Genomic DNA, 14,771 nt, shown 5'->3' with positions numbered 1-14,771 from the left:
CTTCTCCAGAATTTTGTGTTTTGCTCAGATTTCCAACATCTGTACATTTTCTCTTTGTTGTCATTTCATTAATTTATATACATCTTCATGTTGTAATTTGTGTTTTTTTATTATTATGTATTGCAATGTACTGTTGCCGAAAAACAACAAATTTCACAACATATGCCCGTGATATTGAACCCAATTCTGAGAATTCTTCCCAGGTCTCCAAAGACTATGTGCCATACTTACCGTGGTGAACCACATGGTGGTATAGCAGTTTGTGCCCCAACGACTCCGGTTCAATTCCCACCACGGTCTGTAAGGAGATCGTCTATGTTCTCCCCGTGTCCATGCAGGTTTTCTCTCACGGTCCAAAGACGTGTATGTTAGAGTCATTGGTCATGTGGGTGTTATTGGATAGCACAAGCTCGTTGGTCCAGAAGGGCCTGTTACTGTGCTGTACCTTTAAGCAAATAAAATCAAAATGAAATATCTCATCTTCAAATCCAATGGGTTAGGCTATTTGATCAGTGGAATTACAATCAGCACTGTGCTCAACCAGACCAGGCACTTCCTAGTCATATTAGTAATGCAATCACTCGAGTCGAGTTTGATGCTTCCCTAAGTGGTTGTCTATTAGTAGGTCTTCAGGTGGCAGTTGAGGCTGATCCAGGATCACCACAGGATTTAATCCAAGATGTTATGGTGGATTCCCTTAACGGAGAATGGCTGAGCATGACCATTCAAAGTGGGGAGACTGATACACAGGCAGCCATCACACAGTTCTTGACAGACCAGGGTCAGGGTCCATGACGACTGGGAACCCTTCACTCCTGCAGCCTTCTTCCACGTTAACTGCCGTTGTGATGTGTCATCATCTTCTGCCAGCTCCACTGTTGAGGTCTAGGTTGGATCGTTCTTTGTCTGGAATCTTCCCCCTTGACCTTACCGCCATGGGTGACCCTATCTCCAGGCAGCATTGCTCGCAGGAACTCACAAACCTCTCCACCATGACAAGGTAGCAATCCTCACAGAAAGCTTTCCAGTTGAGATCATAAACACAAGAGATTCTGCAGATGCTGGAAATCCAGAGCAACATTCACAAAATGCTGGAGGAACTCAGCAAGTCAGGCAGCATCTATGGACAGGAATATCAGGTTCTGAAGTAGGGTGTTGACCTGTAATGTCAACTGTTTATTCTTCTCCAAAGATCCTGCCTGACTTGCTGAGTTCCTTCAGCACTTTGCTGTTCCAGCTGAGATTGCTGGATAGAGATAAGGGTCTTCAGTTTTCCCTCTAGCTTAAGTATAGAGGCTAATAGCCTGGCTTTCTACCTGCATCAAGCACTTGAAATGTCATGGTAAAGAAGCTCTTCCTTGTGTTGTGGAAATGGAATGATATCAGTAGGTAATGTATGAATATCAGAATCTGAATCCAATTTGTTATCACTGACATACGTTATGAAATTTGTTGGTTTGCAACAGCAGTACAACACAATACATAAAAACCTTAAATTACAATAAGAAATATTTTAAAATTAGTACATTAAGAGGGCAAAATAGTGAGGTAGTGTTCATGGACCATTCAGAAATCTGGTGGCAAAAGGGAAGAAACTGTCCCCAAAATATTGAGTGTTGGTCTTTCAGCTCCTCTCTGATGGTAAAGATGAGAAGAGGGGAGGGCATGTCCTGGATGATGAGACTCCTTCTGATATATGCCACCTTCTTGAGACACCAACTTTTGAACAGGAGTTCCCAACTTTTTTTTATGCCAGGGATCCTTACCATTAACCAAGAGGTCTGTGGATATTTCTGTGCGATGGCAAGTTCAATGTTTGGGCTGTTGTGAAGATGCGCTTTATGTGCACCATTTTATACTTTGCATCACCTGGAAGAGTTACTTTAATCTCAACGCAATTTTATGTTGACGGTGTGCCACAGTCAGAATAGCACTACCACAGTGCCAGTGACCTGGGTTCATTTCCCACCACTGTACATTAGGAGTTTGCACATTCTCCCTGTGAACACTTGGGTTTCCTTTGGGTGCTCAGATTTCCTCAGACGTTCCAAACAAGTATAAGATAATTTGTCACATGGATGAAATTTGGCAGTACGGGCTCGTTGGGCCGGAAGCACGTTGTTAGTATGCTGTATCACTAATTCAAATAAGTATGTTATTTTAATAGCCGTGTACCAATCTGTCATCTTCAGAATTAGGGAATGCATCTGCATACAAACCACGACGCAGCAACACTGCAAGTTAAACTTAACCTGAACCTGCAGGTCACCATAACCAGTGCATCCGTCCAAATATACAGATAGGACTAGTCTCCATCCCCTCGAGTGTAGAGGCTGAGGGTTAAGCCACACAGAGTGTTGTGCTCATTTCTCGTCACCTCATTACAGGAAGGATATGGAAGCTTTAGAGAGGGTGCAGAGGAGATTTATCAGTAAGCTGCCCGGACTGAGGATAGGCTGAGCAAACTAGGGATTTTCTAATTGGAGTGAAGGAGAGGAGAGGTGACTTGATAGAGGTGTACAAGATGACAATAGGCATATAATCGAGTGGATAGCCAGAGACTTTTACCCGGGGCAGAAAAGGCTAATATGAGAGGCCATAATTTTGAGATGATTGGTGGAAAGTATAGAGAGATGTCGAGGCAAGTTGTTTTCACAAAAAGAGTGATGGGTGTGTGGAACACACTGCCAGGGTGGTAGTAGACACAGATGTGTTAGGGACATTTAAGAAACTCTTAAATTGGCACATGGATGAAAGAAAAAATGGAGGACTATGTGTGAAGGAAGGGTCAGATTGATCTTGGAGTAGATTAAAAGGTCAGCACAATATTGTGGGCTGAAGGGCCTGTACTGTGCTGTGTTCAGAAAATGATTGAAGGATTTGATTGAATGGCTACAAATCAGGAAGAGAATTGGTCAAAGTGGGAGTGCAGAACATGGGGATGGTGGTGGTGGGGGAAACACTAGGAGCAAGATGAAGGTGTTCAAACTTAGTGCAAAGAAGCAACACATGAAATGCTGGAGCAACTCCGGAACGGTGAAGGGTCTCAACACAAAAGACCAACTGTCCATGTCCCTCCACAGACGCTGCCTGGCCTGCTGATGATAAGGCATGGCTGACAAGGTCAACACTTGGAGTTAGAGTACTGATGCACCAAAACAGGCTTTTCTGCTCACCTGCTCCTCCAGCAATTTGTGTATTGCTCCAGAGTCCCAGAATTTGCAGTCTTTTGTGTCACCTTCTTCTAGGTAGGCACAGGGATGACAGAAAAATGGAGGGCTATGTGTGAGGGAAGGGCTAGATTGATCTTGGAGTAGGTTAAAAGGTCGGCACAACATTGTGAGTCAAAGGACATACTGTGCTGCTCTATGCTCTATGATTAGTTTTAGTTCTCACATACAGTGAAGTGCACTGTTTTGCATCAAATCAACGAAGTCTGTGCTGGGGGCTGGCCGCAAGTGTCACCATGCCAACATAGTGTGCCCAAAACTCAATAACCCTAGCCTGAATGTGGAGGGAACCCAAGCACCTGGGGGAAACCCACGTGATCATGGGAAGAACATACAGATTCCTTAGAGACAGCGGCGGGAAGCAAATCCCAATCTTACAGCTGGTGCGGAAAAGCGCCGCGCTAACCGCCATGTTACCGTGCTGCCTACGTTCCACGTTGACACAGTGAGGACCGAGTGATCACAGCAGGAGTCCAAAACCCAGCCCCGACCCCCAAAAGTTTGAGGGTGCTTGGGCAACAGAAATTGGAACGCTCTATAAAATATTTTATAAGAACAATATTAAAGGCACATAACACAAAGTTGAGTAATTAGAGTTAAAACATCAAGCAAATGGAATGGTACAACAAGCTTAAGATACTAAATGACTGACCCATGTTAAAAAAAGGACTGAAGAATTTGAACTGTCACCATGGCTAAATATAAACTGGAGCAGTTGTACACCCATGTGGAAGCTGCAATTATTTTTGTGTGAATTGTCAGCCATGCCAAAATGTCTGGGATAAACTGATGTTCTCCTTTGTTAGCCCTATGGGAGAAATTACCTTAAAGTCCAGGGCTGCCACAAATATGAATTCAATTTGAAGTGGTCGTGGGTTTCAAACCTGTGAAGTATCAGACTAACGTGCACAGCTGGAGGTTGACATTTCCTGACACGTCAGCTCACGGAACATGTCCAGTGGAATTATCTTCAAGCTATTTTAGAAAGCTGATGGAACAGAGCCGTGACACTTGTGTAGTAGGAATGTTGCGCTCGGTACAGTTTGGTGACTGACGGCTCTGTTGCTCAGTTCTGTCACAGGAACAAATCAGTGCTGGATGGGACTACAGAATTATTATTTTCCTTGTAGTTCAACTTTCTTATGGTTTTTGTATAATTACCTATGTACGTGTGATTGTTCAGTGTGTTTTGTAGTGGTTGTGATTGCTTTCATAACTTCTTAGTTCCAGTGGAAGTTAGAAGTTAGTTCAAGTTCCATTACTTGAATGGGGCTATCCGATTGGTTAACTGTCATCTACACAAATTCAATGGAATTAGCAATCTGGTATAAGAGACCAGAGCACGTTGGATCGGTCTCTTTGCCTCTTCTTTGTTCTTTCCCCTTGCCACCAGGCTCTGTCTTTCCCTCTTTGCTTCCCCCTTGTTTCACTCTTATAATGTTTAATAAACAATTGTAAGCAACAAGTTTTCTGCCTCATTCTTGACTGCCAAAGGACCTTGGGCCAAAAACATCAGGGTCCAACATCAATTAATGGATGGCGACAGCATGTAATAATTATTTACCAATGCTTGCATTCTGGAAGCATATCGTATTGTTCTTACTCCATCATGGCAATGGCCAAATTTAGAACTCTTATTCTCTTGACCAAGTTCATTCACTTCCTCATGATCTCCTCCAGAGCGGCAATGCTACAAAAACTGACCACATCTTCGATTTTAACACAGAACACTACGGCACAGTACAGGCCCTTCGGCCCACCATCCTGTGCTAACCTTTGAACCTACTCTAAGGTCAATCTAATCCTTCCGTTTTACACAGCCCTCCATTTTCCTGTTATCCATGTTTCTTATATACCCCCAAGGTATCTGCTTCTACCACCATCCTTGGGAGGCTGTTAGATGAATCCACCACGATGTGTGAATCTCTTTCACCCCCTACCATCAGGCAGAAAGTACAGTACCAAAGTACAAGAACTGCTGAGCTGGGTAACAGCTTCTTCCCCCAGGCCGTGAGGCTTCTGAACACCCTGTACCACTCGGTACACATTACTTATGACAGCACCAGTAACAGTAATACAGTTGTATATTGAATTATGTCATACATATACTTTGTCAACTTGTACATCTACAGATTATCTGTTAATATTATTAATTTTGTGCTGTATGTGATATACTGTATTTTGCACTTTGGTCCCAGAAGAACTTTGTTTCATTTAGACATATATATGTGTACAGTTGAATAACAATTAACATGAACTTGAATTGTGTAAGAAAACCCTATCTCTGACATCTTCTCTGTGCATTCTTCCATTCACCTTACAATGGTAACCCCTTGAATGAGTCAGTTATGCTCTGGGGAAAAGTCTCTGGCTGTCCACTCTATCTATGTCTCTTATCATCTTGTACACCTCGATCAAGTCACCTCTCATCCCCCTTCACTTCAAAGAGAAAAGCCCTAGCTCATCAAGACACTTCGTCAGAACAAACTGCGTTATGTACTCATGTTATATGCAGCCAGGTCTCACAAATGCAGACTACTTGTAGAGTATTTCCAGGATTTTTTTTGATAATGATCTGGTTAGCAGTTACATCTTAAATGGTTAATTAGCCATTGATCCCAAGGCTATTGTGCAACCTGTTTGCACATAATGAATACCACATTTATCTACGAACCTATACCAATGTTGTGCAAGGGTTTAGAAACTTGAGCACATCCAAGTGAATGTGATTCAAGATTCTAAATTGTTTAATGTCATTTCCAGTATACAAATATAAAGGAGAATGAAATTACTGTTACTCCTGACCCATTGCAGCACACACACACAAAAAAATCACAACAAAAAGAACACAATCATTACAAAAAGCACAAATATAAATACAAAAGTACATTGATATATACAGTGATTGTGTGTCCATAAAGTGAGGCTAGACACAGGAGTGTCTGTACATAAGGTGACTCTGACAGGGAATGATAAAGTAGTGGTGGTTGGGGGTGTGAAGGGGTGGGTCAGTGGGCAGAGTTAGTGTTGATCAACCTCACTGCATGGGGAACGTAACTGTTTTTTGAGCCTGGTGGTCCTGGTATGGATGCTACACAGCCTCCTCCCTGATGAAAGAGGGACAGACAGTCCATGAGCAGGGTGGGTGGGATCCTTTGTTATGCTACTGGCCCCATTTCCATCACCTCTCTGTATACATCACCTTGACGGCGAGTAGGTTAGAGCCAATGATGCATTTGGCAGCTTTGACTACCCCTAGAATCTTCCTGTCCGGGGTAAATGATAGTTATTTCTGTCTTTAATTGTTACTGTTCTAACAATGATGTTCATATTGGAGATGATATTCCTCAGTGGAAACAAAAACTCTCATATTTAAACCACAAGCCCAAGTGGAGGATACAATCCAGTCCATTGCAGGAAAAGTCCACCATTAAGCACACCTACTCAGAGGACTGCCACAGGAAAGCAGGACCCCCACCATCCAGGCCGTGCTCTTGCAAACAAGAGAAAACCTGCAGATGCTGGAAATCCAAGCAACACACACAAAATGGAGGAACTTAACAGACCAGGCAGCATCTATGGAAAGAGAGTACACTCGACGCTTCGGGCCGAGACCCTTCCGCAGGACTGGAGAAAAAAAAGATGAGTAGTTTTAAAAGTTGGGGGAGGGAAGAGAGAAACATCAGGTGATAGGTGAAAGTGGGGGGGGGGTGAAATAAAAAGCTAGGAGGTTGATTGGTGAAGGAGATACAGGGCTGGAGAAGGGGGAGTCTGATAGGAGAGGACAGAAGGCCATGGAAGAAAGAAAGAGGGGAGGAGCACCAGAGGGAGGCGATGGGCGGGCAAGGAGACAAGGTGAGAGAGGGAAAAGGGGATGGTGAATGCTGAAGGGGGGAGGGGGAGCTTTACCAGAAGTTTGAGAAATCGATGCTCATCCCACCAGGTTGGAGGCTACCCAGACGGAATATAAGGTGTTGCTCCTTCAACCCGAGCTATGAGAAATATGAGAACGGAAATGGGAAGTTGAATTATAATGGGTGGCCACTGGGAGATCCCACTTCTTCTGGCGAATGGAGCGTAGGTGCTCGGCAACCAATCTACATCGGGTCTTCTCATTGCTGCTATCACCACGGCAGGACAGGAGCCTGAAGTCCCACAGCACCAGGATCGGGAGTAGTTACACATCAGGAGTAGATCATAAATTTACTTTAAACTCCAAGGGGAAAACCAGTGTCCAGATAAAGACATGTCCATGCATTACCAAAGGTCTAAATGTACCATTTCAGTATAAGAAATATGCATATTCAAGGAGTATGAATAACCATGTGGAAATAATATTTAACACTGTTAAATGACACTTTATGATGATTGAAATATTGGAAGAAATGCGATGACGAAGTGTTCCTAACGGTAAGAGGAATTTTGAAAGTTGATTTATTATCAATGTACATATCTGTCACTGTGTACTTCCTCCAGATTCATTTTCTTGAGATTCACTTTCATTGTATTTGGGGCAGTACAATAGCATAGCAGTTAGCCAAACACTATTACAGCACCCGTGACCCAGGTACATTTCCGCCACTGTCTATAAAGTTTATACGTTCTCCCCATGTCCTCATGGGTTTCCTCCAGGTGCTCTGGTTTCCTCCCACAGTCCAAAGATGTTCGGGTTAGTGGGTTGATTGGTCACATGGGTGTAATTGGGAAGCATGGGTTAGTTAGGCCAGAATATATCTCAGGCTATATCTCCAAGTAAAAAAAAAAGACTAATAGCATGGACGCCTCGATCTACACTTCAGGCTTGCTTCATGGAGGTTAAAAACTTAAATGTCTATTCAGTTTTTGTTCATTAGAAACAATGATCTGAAAATAAGGATAAGGCAACTGGGACCCTGGCAACCGTAACCAGGTGTAAATTGTTTACGGGATTTGTTTGCTATGGCCCCCTTCTTACATTTTCCCAGTTGCACTCCTTTTAACGCACACAAAATGCTGGAGGAGCTCAGCAGGTCAGTCAGCATCTGTGCGGGGTATAAACAGTTGACATTTTCGAGACTCTTCGTCAGGACTGGAAATGAAGGTGGCAGAAGCCGGAATAAAGAAGGTGGGGGGAGAGGGAGGAGTACGGGCTGCCAGGTGATAGGTGAAGCCAGGTGAGGGGGAATGAAGTGAGAAACTGGGAGGTGATAGGTGGAAGAGGTAAAGGGCTGAAGGAGGAATCCGAAAGGAGAGGACAATTGGTTATGGAAGAAAGAAGGAGGGGCTCCAGAGGGTCCTGGTGGACAGGTAACTAGATTGGGGAATGAAAAAAGGTGGAAGTAGTTATTGGAAGTTGGAGTAAATGATGATCATGCCATCAGGTTGGAGGCTAACCAAAAGAAGTATGAGGCATTTCTCTTCCAACCTGACTTTGGCCTCATTGAGGCAGTAGAGGAGGCTATGGACAGACATATTGATATGGAAATTTGTAGTCAAATTGGAATGGGTAGCTGCCAGGAAATCCTCCCTTTGGTAGTGGACAGAGCAAACAAAGCGGTCTCGAGGTCTGCACTGGGTTTCACTAATGTAGAGCAGGACATTTTAGGAGCAGCAGACACAACAGGTTACCCCAACAGACCACTACAATGGTTTTTAATTTGCTGCTAAGTTCAGAGACAGTTTAGAGGTGGACAGATGTGTCTTGGCCAACCAAGTTCATCCTGTGGAGGCACAATTAAAATCCGGCAATCGTGGGGAACACTGATACACTCCCACGCCCTGCAAATGAAAGCACGCTGGGTCAACCCACTGCATCCTTGGCGAACTCCAGTAATGCACCCATCTAAATGCCCACAAGTTCAGTGGCAGTTTAGAGATGGACTTCAGATGCTGCTGTGGAACAGAAATGCAGAATCTTCAAGAGAAGGCATAAATTTAAAAAGAGGAGAGAGATTTAAAGAGGGTAACTTGATAGAGGTGTACAAGATGATAAGAGGCATAGATTGAGTGGATAGCCAGAGACTTTGCCCATGGCGGGAATGACTAAAATAATGGGGATATACTTCTAAGGTGATAGAAGGAAAATATAGGGAGGAAGGGGATGTCAAAGTTAAATTCGTTACCGAGAGGGTGGCGTGTGTGTAAAACATCCTGCCAGGGGTGGTGGTAGAAACAGATATATAAGGGGCATAAGAAACTCATAGATAGTCACATTGATGATAAAAAAAAATGGAATGTGTGGGAGGGAAGGATTAGATTGACCTTAAGTTAAAAGATCAGCACAACATAGTAGGCTGAAGGGTGTTGTAATGGTCTTAAGTCCAATCCAGCATGGTCATTAGAGTTGATGAACCCAATGGCCCCAACAGTTGACTTATGGAAAGGAATAAGACAGTCGACATTTAGGGCTGAGACCCTTCATTAATGTCAACTGGTTATTTCTCTCTGTAGGTGCTGCCTGACCAGCTGAGCTCTCCAACGTTTTGTATTTAATTTGTATTGTATTAAATTTCATAACGAGATGCACAGCTCTGCACTGAAATAGCCCAACCACAGGTCAGCGTGAAAGAGGCCCTTCTGGCCTAACAAGCTGTACTGTCCGGTAACCCACCTATTTAACCCTGCCCCAGTCACAGGACAATTTACAGTGACCAATTGACCTACTCACTGGTACATCTTCGGAATGTGGGAGGAAACCAGAGCACCCGGAGGAATCCCACATGGTCATGGGAAGAACATACAAATTCTTTACAGACCACGTCGGAACTGAACTCTGGACTCCAAACGCCTCGAGCTGTAATAGTGTTGCACTAGCCACTACACCTATGAGCCACATCCACGTGCCTATCTAAGAGTCTCTTAAGTGCCCCTAAAGTATCTGTCTCTACCACCAGCCCTGGCAATACGTTCCAAAACCCACCAGTCTCTGGAAACAAACTTACCTCAGACATTCCCTCCTATACACTCCTCCAATCACCTTAACGTTTTGCCCCCTCATATTGGTCATGTCAGAGGGGAGAAGTCTCTGGCTGTCCCTTCGATCTATGCTCCTTATCATCCTGTACAGCTTTGTGTCTGTGGGCCATCCAGACAGATCATGCTGCACACAAGTACAGTGAGGCAGCAAAAAGGGAAGACGGAAAGCAGAATATGGCGTTAAAGAGAAAGTGCAGTTCAGATGGACTGATAAAGTGCAATGGCTACAACAAGGTAATTTGGGCAATCTGGAGTTCATCTTTTAGCATCATGAGTGGTCCTGATAACTGCAAGATGGAAGCCGTCCCAGAGTCCGGTTTTTATGATGTGCTTTGTGCGATAAATATTTTCCAGCACACATAGGGACTTTCTCAAAATAGTCACAAGGATCTTTTACGTCCTCATCAGAGGGAAGGGGTTGGGGGAGTTTAGGTCTAACATCACCTCAGAGAGATTCAAGATAGCATAATGTCATTTCCTGTACACAAGTGTAAAGACGAACAAAATAATTGTTACTCTGGATCTGATCCAACACACAAAAAAATACAATAGAAGTTACACAATAATAAAATACACAATGAATATAAATGCATACTTTAGCTTATATACATAGATTGATTGATTGAATGTCCATAAAGTGACAATAGACACAGGAGTGTGTGTAAACAAGGTGGTTGACAGGAAGTAACACAGTAGTGGTGGTTGGGGTGTGGAGGGGTGGGTTGGTGAGAGAGGGTGTTGATCAGTCACACTGCTTTGGGGAAAGTAACCGTTCGAGTCTAATTGTGGCTCCAGGATTCCAGGACGACATCCATGCCCCATCAATGCCAATGCTGCTCAGGGATTAGTGCTATTATTATTTTGTGACTGTATGTGCTGGGTCATAACTATATGTGCTGTGCTTTGACTTTGGCCCCAGAGGAACGCTGTTTCGTTTAGCTGTTTACATGTTATGGTTGAATGACAAAACTTGAACTTGAATTCAGTCAATAAGCATAAGCAAATTATGGCAACAAGAAGGAATTTTAAGTAACTGGCAATATTAATGTTCAACACTGTTTAATGCCATTTCCAGTACAGTGTAAAGGAGAACAAAATAATTGTTATTCCAGATCCATTGCAGCACAAAAAACCTCAATAAAGACAATAATAATAAAAATAAAATAAATATAAAACACAAGTTAGCTTATGTAGGTAGATTGATTGTGTTCCATGAAGTGATGCTAGGCACAGGAGTGTCTATAAATAAGGTGACTGACAGGAAATGGTAAAGTAGTGTTGGTTGGGAGTGGGTTTGTGGGTGGTGGAGGTGTTGATCAGCCTTACTGCTTGGGGAAAGTAAACTGTTTTTGAGTCTGGTGTTCCTGGCATGGATGCTACATAGTCTCCTCCCTGATGGGAGTGGGACGAACAGTCCTTGAGCAGGGTGGGTGGGATCCTTCATGATCATGCCCTTTCCCAGCACCTTTCTGTATTGATAGTTCTGCACCCTCTAGGTGCCCCATTAGAACATCAGCCTAGAGGACAGTAAATGTGGTAACTATATGACTACAATGAATGCAGGAAATCAGAGACGCCTGCACTTCAGAATCAAAATCAGGTTTAATATCACCAGCATCTGTTGTGAAATTTATTAACTTTACGGCAGCGGTACAATGAAATTCATGATAAAATAAATATACGGGGAAGAAACGAATTATATTAAGTATATGCATGTATATTAATCAGTTAAGTTAAAAAGTGAGGTAGTAATGTATTCATAGGTTCAATGCCCATTCTGAAATCCGTTGGCAGACGGGAAGAAGTCGTTCCTGAATCGTTGAGTTTGTGTCTTCAGGCTTCTGTACCACCTTCCTAATGGTAACAATGAGAAGAGGGCATGCTCTGGGTGGAGGGGATGCTTAATATTGGACGCTGCGTTCCTAAGGCACCGATCCTTGAAGATATCTTGGATAACTACGGAGGCCATGATAGAGCTGACTAATTTTACAAGATTCTTCTACTTACTTCGATCCTATGCAGTAGCCCCCCCCCCACCCATACCAAACGATGACGTAGCCAGTCAGAGTCTTCTCCAGGTACAGTTGTACACGTTTTCAAAGCGTCTTAGCTGACAAAGCAAACCTCCCCAAACTCTCCTTCCATATTTGCGTCCAGGTTAGGTCCTCAGAGATATTAACACCCAGGAACTTGAAGTTTCTCACTCTCTCCACTTCTGATCCATGAGGATTGGTTTGTGTTCCCTTGTTTGACCTTAGAGAACATTGGATATTGGCAAAACACTGACAGATGGGATTAGCCCAGCTGGGCACCTTGACTAAAATATACGAGTTGGGCCGAAGGGCCCGTTTCCATTTTGTACAACTATTTTATGCAGAACATTTGATCTACTGTATTCTCAAGTGGGCAAAACCTAGAAGTATTTTAAATGAAATAAATTACGGAAAAGTTTTTTTTTAATCCAAAGACTCTCCCAGGTGACAAACCTTGAGCCAAAAATAATCTCGACATCCCAGAAAGCTATTAAAATGGAAGTGGCTACCTCATCCCAGAATCGGAATCAGGTTGTTGTATAGATGGCGAAACGTGTTTTGCGGCGGCAGCAGAAGCTCCGCGGTAAACAATTAGTGCAAAGAGGAATAACTAGGTAGTGTTCATGGACAGTACACGGCCCATTGCGACCCTCCGCTCTACATTCGGTACGCGTTTGGGTTTGAGTTTAAAATCCCAGCAGTTTGCGGTCTGCAGTGTCGGGGGTTCCGCACACGAGACGGCGGGGCGCGGGGAGGGACACCCACACCTCTTCCAGAACCAGTTAAAGCCAATTTACAGAAAACTCTTACGTGCTGAAAGGGTCAGGGGACATGTTATTGGCAACAATAATGAATACCAAGATTAGACTGTCAGCTCCCGATGCCAGTTTGCCCACTAAATAAAACAGATCACATTGAATTCTGGTTTCTGGAGGGAGGGGCAGACTGCACTTCACATTGCTGATGTAAAACACGCGTCTGTTTAAAGGAGATTTAATCTAGAATGCCTCTGCGCACACTCCAGGTTCCAGGGGTTTATTAAGCAGAAAGACTGATCAACACCTCCACCCACTAACCCACCCAGCACAACCCCCAACACCACTCCTTTATCATTTCTTGTCAGAGTCACTGTATACAGACATTCCTGTGCCTAGTATCACTATTTACACACACTGTCTTGTGCACTTATTTTTATTGTGTCCTGTATCTAAATGTGTTTTCTTTTTGGGCTGAATCGGATCTGGAGTGACAACGATTTCGTTCTCCTTTGCACTGGAAATTACATTGAACAATCTTGATTATTTTGGACTTCACGCCGGGTATCCCGGCCAATATTAATTTCTCAAGCGTTAACCCACTTCCCCGCCGCCTAACACACACAATAAGGATCTCGCTGCTGTAAGTGGGAGCGCTGACAATTTGCCGGCGGAGTTCCCAGCAGTATAATAGGAAATAACCTTAAAGAGGCGCTTCCAATCCTGTAAACAGCTGTTAGAATCATTAAAGTAATTATTTTATTGCTCCGTTGGAGTAACAACCTACTGGCGTTAAAAAAAAATCACTTCAGAATTCCTGAGAAGGTGAACGTCCCCGCTCCGGGATAAGGGTCGGGTATTCAGTGCGCTCCTGTCAAAGTGGCGAGGGGAAATCAGAAGAATTTTTTTTTGGGCAGAACAACCTTTAAAGTTGGATGTTTCACTTGTAGGGGGAGACGGCGAGTGTCACCTCTCGCCCACCGGGCTTGACAATTAACAACCGCCGTCCAATTGGCCATGAGGGACAAGTGTACCACCAAGGATGTTAAATCACGTACCATTTCCAAGACTTTAAAACTAGATCAAGTTACTTTTTTTTTCCATACACGCGATACTGCAGATGCTGGAAATCCAGGGCAATACACACACAATACTGGAGGAAGGCAGCATCTATTAAAATGACTAGAGTCGACGAGTCGCGCCGAGATCTGTCCCAAACGTCGACTATTTATTCCTTTCCATGGATGCTGCCTGGCCTGCTGAGTTCCTCCAGCACTTCGTGCGTTTTCTGTTTTTTCACACGTACCTGTGTGTGTGGTTTCAATTCTTAACCTTTTCAAATTTCCCCTCGAAACAGAATTCGCCCCATCTCCTTTAGGTCCCTACCGTTACAGTATTGATTTTTAAAGTTAAACTTGCCTTATGCCAAAGGAGTTCCGTTTCTCTCAATTCTGGCGACCTGCGGTAATCCAGAGAGTTGGTTAGACTGAGAGAGCTGTTAAGCCGTTTTCAACCACCACCGATTAGTCTCAATGTCGTTTGGGTAAAATTACGTCTCCCCCGTAGCAAGTTTCCATAAAAGTCCCGTTCGCTCACTGTCTGCCGCATTCCACGCGATCCGGGACACGGCTTCTTCAGCTGTTAGCTTTTAATAATATACTTAAAGCACGTGGGTCCCTGCCCCCTTCCCTTAACCCCTTCTCACTCGCTGCTGTCGGCGGAACACAGGCCCCCGTCGTGTCAGTTTTACTGAAAATGCTTCCCCTGGCGTGATTGTCAGTGGGTCAACCCCGGACACG

General features: G+C 43.9%; 1 protein-coding gene across 4 annotated transcripts in view; it reads right to left on the bottom strand.

Annotated features, from left to right (window-relative positions):
• nexn (nexilin (F actin binding protein)) overlaps positions 1–14,565 on the bottom strand; it is a 101,953-nt gene extending 87,388 nt beyond the window's left edge. The window contains exon 1 of one of the 4 annotated variants that reach the window (XM_063064747.1): positions 14,392–14,565. The gene's annotated coding sequence lies outside the window, so the exon portion shown is untranslated. The remainder of the gene's footprint in view (positions 1–14,391) is intronic. The other 3 variants (XM_063064748.1, XM_063064746.1, XM_063064745.1) reach the window with 3 other exon arrangements.
• Positions 14,566–14,771: the final 206 nt, after the last annotated feature.

This window comes from Mobula hypostoma, chromosome 12 (genome assembly GCF_963921235.1).
Source record: "Mobula hypostoma chromosome 12, sMobHyp1.1, whole genome shotgun sequence".
NCBI lineage: Eukaryota > Metazoa > Chordata > Chondrichthyes > Myliobatiformes > Myliobatidae > Mobula > Mobula hypostoma.
This window is presented reverse-complemented; position numbering and strand designations above follow the sequence as displayed.